This window comes from Ptiloglossa arizonensis, chromosome 6 (genome assembly GCF_051014685.1).
Source record: "Ptiloglossa arizonensis isolate GNS036 chromosome 6, iyPtiAriz1_principal, whole genome shotgun sequence".
Classification (NCBI taxonomy): Eukaryota; Metazoa; Arthropoda; class Insecta; order Hymenoptera; family Colletidae; genus Ptiloglossa; species Ptiloglossa arizonensis.
The window spans coordinates 17,869,282-17,876,827 of NC_135053.1; positions in this window are offsets into that span (position 1 = coordinate 17,869,282).

Below are 7,546 nucleotides of genomic sequence, written 5' to 3' on the forward strand. Positions count from 1 at the left end.
CAACAATTTCCGTCTCACCTGCGCGCGTGCCGAGCCCGCGAGATCCTCGTACCACCTGGCGGCTCGATGACTGAAACGGGGGCGAAGTGGTGGGGGAACGAGTGGGAGTCGAGGCGGGAATTTCGTTTCAACTGCACGGGGATTCGAACCGGGCGAAATCGGTGCTGCGTCTCGAGGGAAAAGAACGTTAATTGGTGCAACGACAACGGTTGGTTATTTTTGTAATTTTTGGTCATCGAATCGGAGAAGAGCAAGAGGAACGCGTCGACGAGGGATTTTTACTTTTTTTGGTACACGGGTTTGTTCGATGAGAATAAGTTAGCCACAGTGTGGCGTTACGCGTACCAACACCGGCTATTTCTGTCGTAATTTCGTATGGGGAAGGAAGAGTGCTCTATTACTGGTCGATGACGCGATCGTTGTAATTTCTTTCCTCGAAGTATGCCGGTTTACTCCTCTTGTGTATCGAGGGAGTGTATCGACAGGAAAAAAATGATGCGAGAAGCGACGAGAAAGTTTCGATAGGAAAATGATGACTGGTTATTCGAAAAAATGATTCTAGGGTCCAGATTTTTCGCTGTTACATCTATGTTCGGTTTATCGCGCATGCGTTATCGTTTTCGACCAATCGGAATTTTTTCCTTGCACAGTTAACCCCTCGGTAAATATTCTCTCTTTCGATGCAATATTTTATCATAAACGTACACGAAGGTGTACGTTTTATCGTAATCCAATGCACTGACAATTGTGGACGGAAAGATGTGGTCGAAAGTCGTTGGTAACCTAACCTAAAATTTTATCGAAATTGTAAGAATAGAATGTACACCTAACGCAGATTGGTTCCACGACTGTTTTATCATTGCGCCGGTAGTGATTGAAAATGGCGTACCAACCTTAAGAAATAATCCCATGAAAGGAGAACACACGGTTGCTAGGGTAGTTTAATTCCACTTCTCCTGTGAAAAGAGCTTCATAATCGACACGAGTGAGGATTCAATCATTGAGAAAACAACGCGAATTCGAAAGGGGTGGTTAAAACGACCCTGGTTACAATTACGACGAATCAAAAAATAGGATATTCTCGACCACCTTGTATATAGTTAATAACCAACCGGTACAATACTAATCGACAATACTTTCGTCGCCAATCTCGCGAAAAACGATAACTCGAATTAGATTGAATCAGATACGAAGACGAGAACGTTGCAACTGACGGCAATTAAATTTACACACGTTTGTAACTTGTAACTTGTATCTTTTTCCAAACTGTTTCATTCGCCACGGTTCGTACGAAACTAATTAAAACAAAAAAAAAAAAATATATATATATATCAACCGACGAAACCCGCTCGAAAAGTACCGCGACTAAAATCTAAGTTCCAAAGGGTTGGGCTGTGCAAATAAATTCCGATTAGATAAAAATAATGTTTCTTATTTCTTTACAATAGCCCAATACTTGTAACAGAACATTATACTCGTGACAGAACTTACGACAGGACTAAGTGAACAGAACGTGAACAGTATCGAGTAATGTTTGTATAGTTCGCGGATCCTTAGACGACGGATCCAGACGTCTGACCAAAGACGATCAGCAGCTCCTTCCGGAGGTCAACTTCCCGGTTGCGTGCAGTAGCAGCGTCGGTTGTCCGTGTCGCTTCTCGTTGGGTTCGTTGAGCTTGGTTTTAACACTTAACGCAATATTAAAGGGGATTCAATAATAGAATTCGGCGAGAATTCGAATCTTCTCAACGACGAGGGTCGACGGTTTAGAAGGTCAGTTGTATAACGTGTTCTTCTTTGCTTTGTTTTTTTTTCTTTCTTTTCTTTTAATTTTCTTCCCTAGATTCGTGGAAGACGATAAATAACGAGTATCGGGAGCGTCTGGGTCTCGAATACAACGGAGTTCGAACAATTTTCGTCTTCTTACTCCATTCGCGGATATCGAACGCTGTATTTGGGGTATCGAGGAATACCGAGATCTTCGAAATTCCTTATCAAATTTTTTCCAACCGAATGGTACGTTCGACGCAACCTACTGGACGCTGGTATTGGAGAAAAAATACCAAGATCCTCGAAATGTCAATTGTTTCTCGATCGAATTGTTCGCCTAAATCGAATGTTTGCTCCTCGAAGGAGGGTAGCGGGGGATATCGGGGGATTATTTTCTTCTTTCTCCGATTCGTTTTTTTTTTTTTCGAAAATCAGACATCGTAATTCAATGCGTAATTTACAGGAACTCGATTCTTTCATTGTACAAAGTGTCGATCGTACGGAGAGAAGAGGCGCGAATATTTTTCGCTATTACTCGTTTTCTCGTTCACCACGTTCGAACGTTGCACCTCGGTGTTGACCTAATTGTACCCTAAGAAGTTCCGTCGGTTACTCCTCCAGTCGGAATTCTTCGCACTTGTTTGTGCAGTGCTTAACTAGTACACTTTAGAACGAATCCAAGGCGGTGGATGCGTTCCAAATGGTTGAACGCGATACTTCGAACGTTCTCGCAATTTCTGCCGATGACGAGAGCATGTTCGCTTCGGCACGATACGCGTATAACACGAGCATGAATCCGTCTACAGTCGGTCGGCGCAAGTCTACGCACGTTTATACGGTTGGTATACAATAAGCGAAAAAAGAAAAGAAAAAAAAAAAAGGGAAAGAAAAATCGAAAGCAAGGTAAAAATCGTACAACAAGGCTCGGGATTCCTCACGCACACGGTGTGACAATAAATCAGTACAACGACAGGAACAAGTTTTGTAAACTTTAATATACCTGTGATATTTTGTATGTACATTTCTCGTGACATGGTATTTCGTAATTCATTGACGTTTTCTTTCTTTCTTTCTTTTTTTTTTTTTTATTTTTTTGTCTTTTTCACTTTCTCTCTTTTCTTTCTTGTAAACGAGTTAATACAGTAAAATATTTCTAATTTCAACCGACAAACAATGTTATACCTATAGGATTATCAAAACTCTCGTATTTGTTAAAATATTGCAGATTTATAAGGTGTACGTAGACTTTCGCGACTGACCGTAAATTCACGATTCGTGGGTTCCTCGCGCGGACCCACGCGACCCCGTGCGACCATCGAACACGCGCGAGCGTTTTCCGAAACCGAGAATATATGTTGAAAGAGAGAGAGAAAAGGAAAGAAAAATTGAAAAAAAAAATACACACGCCGACTCGGGAGGCTTCTTTTTCTGTTCGCAAAGAAACGTAAAGAAAAAAAAAAAAAAAAACACGATTAGTCACCATCACTGTGGTGGGGGGGATAATAGTACGAAGCGAAAAGTAGGTAACGAGCGAAACGCATTCGTCGCGAACGCGATCGGAAAAAAAGTTCTTCCGTGTTCGTGTTCGACGTCGATGGAAAACAGCGAGCCGAGAATACCCGGGGGGGTGGGGGGTCGGAGCGTGTATACGTGTGTGTGTATGTAAGGGGGAATTCGTCGACAAGTAAATGCAACTCGAACGTGAAAATTAACAAATTTCGGATGTTACATGCTCGTCGATCCGCAGGATCGCTCGATCGATGGATTATAATTTTTTGCCGGGTGAAGCAACATTACAGGCGAGGCGTTGAACGAGTTCGCGCGCGGTAATTCGACCGGGCTGGCTGAGGAGGGGGCCGAGAGAGAGAGAGAGAGTGTCTCTCTTCGCGAAAGAATCGAAAATATTTTTTTCCTCTTTCGAGTATCGTCTCTCGAAAAATTTACTTCGGAATGGACAAAAATTCTCCCCTTTTTGAAAGGAAAAAGAAAAAAAGAAGAATTTATATCCCCCCGTACCACTCCCACCTCGCTCCTTCGGTTCGAAATTACCGGTCGAGTTACCGTTTTGCGCGGGAACCGTGAACGCGAGCGGACTCACCCAATGGGAATAGAAAGGTGGCTCGCCGCGTGATTGGTTCGTCGCGGATCGATCGGTTACATAAAGGCGGGAAAGCGTCGATCGAGCGGGAACGAAGCGGATAATTCGCCCGACGGCGGATGACGGTTTCGTCGATTGCGTTGCGTCTTGGCGCTCGATCGCGCGTAACGAACGCGTCGCGACGCCGGGCGACTGACTGGCGGTAGTTTCCTCCGCCGGTTCGCGTCCTTTCCGTCGATGGGCGAAATCGAGCCGCGGCGATTGAGGTTATCGAGGCGTTCCGCGGCCGCTGTTTATGTCGACGACGGTCCAGGCTTCCGGGTATAGGTCGCGTCCATTTTTAAAATTCGGTTTCACGGATATCCGCTGACGTCGCCGGCCCTGGTTTCGTCGAGGTTCGAAGTAGGGCTGACGATTATTTGGATACTCGAGTACGGTAATACTTAAGTATTCGGATAATCGAGGTTAAGAAATATTTGAGAATTCGGATATTCGAGTACGGTAATACTTAAGTATTCGGATAATCGAGGTTAAGAAATATTTGAGAATTCGGATATTCGAGTACGGTAATACTTAAGTATTCGGATAATCGAGGTTAAGAAATATTTGAGAATTCGGATATTCGAGTACGGTAATACTTAAGTATTCGGATAATCGAGGTTAAGAAATATTTGAGAATTCGGATATTCGAGTACGGTAATACTTAAGTATTCGGATAATTGAAGTTAAGAAATATTTGAGAATTCGGATATTCGAGAGTAGAACTATTTGAGTATTCGGGTATTCGAGTATAAAAATACTTGAGTACTCGGATATTCGATTATTCGAGTATAGAGATATTTGAGTATTCAAATATATGGGTATTCGAATATTTGGGTATAGAAATACTTGAGTATCCAAATATTCGAGTGTAGAAATATTTGGGTATTCAAGTGTTCGAGTATTCGAGTGTAGACACATTTGAGTATCCAAGTATTCGAGTATTTGAATATTTGAGTATTCAGATAATCGAGTTTACTAATCGTTGGAATATATAATTTATTCGAATATTCGAGTACACGAATATTTGAGTATTCGGAGTAGAAGAATATTTGAGTATCGGAATATTTCACTATACCGATATTTGAATATTCGAATATCATTGTTCAAACGTACAATATTTTAAACGTAAAGTTTAAATGAGAACGACGAGCTTAAAGAACTCGACGTATAATCTTAATTGCGTTATTTAAATAATACTCAATCGGTGCATAAAATATTCAAATACTCAAGTATCGTAATAGTTAAGTATACGAATAGTATTGTATTCACTGAATGTTTGAATTCCCGAATTGCTCAAGTATTCGAATACAGAAAAATCCAACAAATCCCAGCCATCGTTCGATGATCTTCGACATAATGTTATCGTCGATATAGTACTTCATAGTGCCCTTGGGACATATTTCACCACTTTTACGGCAGGTTTAGAGACATGGCTTAGACGACACTGTGTAGTATTCCCGGTAGAAGAGACATAGTGAATTTCTTGAGGCACATTCAAGTAGTATACAGGGTATTCACATTATCAATACCCAGTACGTTTCTTGTAAATGGATGATGCGAGATAAAAATTGAAGAAGAAAATATTTCGGGTACGTTCTATGAGAAATACGTTGGAATCGATCAATTTTCAAAATTTTCAATAAATTTCGAATTACGAAGCTGGCCTTAATCTATATTGTTATAAATTGTGTGCAAAAGTCGCACGAGGTCTGGAATTAAACGAGTAAAGAAAATCTTGTGCATCGAGCAACACCTAGGACTTTTATTTCTCACCAGGTGTCACTTCAAATATTAATGAATCACGTGGCGGTAGATTTCTTTCAATACCCACTTTCACACGACGTGAGCGAACTGAATCATATTCGATAAAAAATGACAGTTGCCTTTACCTTTGTAATTCGAAATTGATTGCACAATTTGGAAATCGACATTAGCCATCCTGTTTCTTATAAAAAGTAACGAAGCGTTTTTCTCTTCAATTTTCGTTTCACGCCGTTCACTTACAAACAAATATTGACCATTGATAACGTAGAAAGAGATAATCGTTTGCGTAAGTGGTCAAATGTCTCGCCACTCGTTACAAGCACAGTCTCCTCGCGCACAAGACTTTAACGTGCTGAGTCGGAACGCGTAATCAATTGGCTGTTCAAGGTCAGCGAGGCGCTACTCCTACTACAGCGTTTGGCTAATCCAATCGCTCTAACCGCGATTCATAGCGAGGGAAGAGACCTTGAACAACCAGTTAATTGTCCATCGATCGATGGACTTCACCGTAGAGGTTCCAAATTGAGACCGAAATTTTTAAATATACATATACATTATCATCGTCTATACTTGCATCGACCGTATGCACCTATTGATATTCAATACGACGAGCAAACTTTTTCACGAATAATTCAGTTACTTTTGTTCCGACTATAGTCTCGAGAAAATAGACAGCACAGCCTGTGTACTTGGGTTCTGACACGCAAGCTCGCTACAGTCTTTACACGCTTTATTGCTTTTACGAGTTCACTGTATCACTTCTACTCGTAACACTATTTATAAATCAGTGATTCCGAAATGTATATAGTACAGTACCGGCAGGGTACTACCACTATTGTCGCCGCTGTCAACAAGAACTGTACGGTACCCGCGTACCGGTAACAATAGTACGAAGATAGTGATACGAAGTAAACCGTGAAACGGAACAATAGTAGTATGCACACAGTAGTAAGCCGGTATTGCGATCGAATCGGGCTCAATCGGTCGCTCCGAGGTCGCTTCGTCGATAGAGGTTAAACAAACGATGTGGTGGGGAGAGCTTCTCGGTGACCTTGAGCGGCCAATTGATCCCGGGGCGACCCTCTAATACGGATCCCCGCAGCCAGTACACGGGCTCGCGATCGTCAGCGAAACGAACGAACGTTTCGCAAACAGAGACGTCCGGTGCGTCCGGAAACCGGAAGACTGGACCAACGACGATCGTCACGCGCGATACCCCGATAATTTCGCTTGGACATTGTTAAACAGTAAATATAGAATCTTCTCTCGTCGTCGCGATGTTAGGTCTCACGCACAGCGTATTATACGATATCGCGTAGATTTCGAGCATTAGTGACTTTATAAAACATAGAGAATGTACAGAGGTTCTTTTGGTTATAATACACTGTGCCGCGCAATGTGTGTTACTCTCTCGAAATCAACGACGCTCCGCGAACGTTTTTTTTTCATCCGTAGATCAGAGTACTGTTTGCCCTGCTCTCTCGCGTCGTTATCCCTCCTCTCTTTCCGTTTCGTTTCCAGTTTTTCCGTTTTCTTTTTTTTTTTGTTTTTTTTTTGCTTTTTTTTCTCTTTCTTTTTTTTTGTTACAAAGACTAGGTATTACATAACGTATTGTATATACACACGAACACAGTCGAATTCATTTTCATTTTTTTTTTCCGATTTTTTTTTCCTCTTTTTCTTTCTTCCTTCCTTTCTTTCTTTCTTTCTTTCTTTGTCGTGTCTCTTTCCTGCTCGCTAAATCGTCCCGCGGCGACGCGCGCCCACGGTGGCAGCTCTCGTTCAATTCGGCGAATCGTCGTCCGTGATCTCGGACTCAATGAGAGAGATGCTCCACTTTTTCTTTATAAATAAACGGAGCTTCGGTTGGGG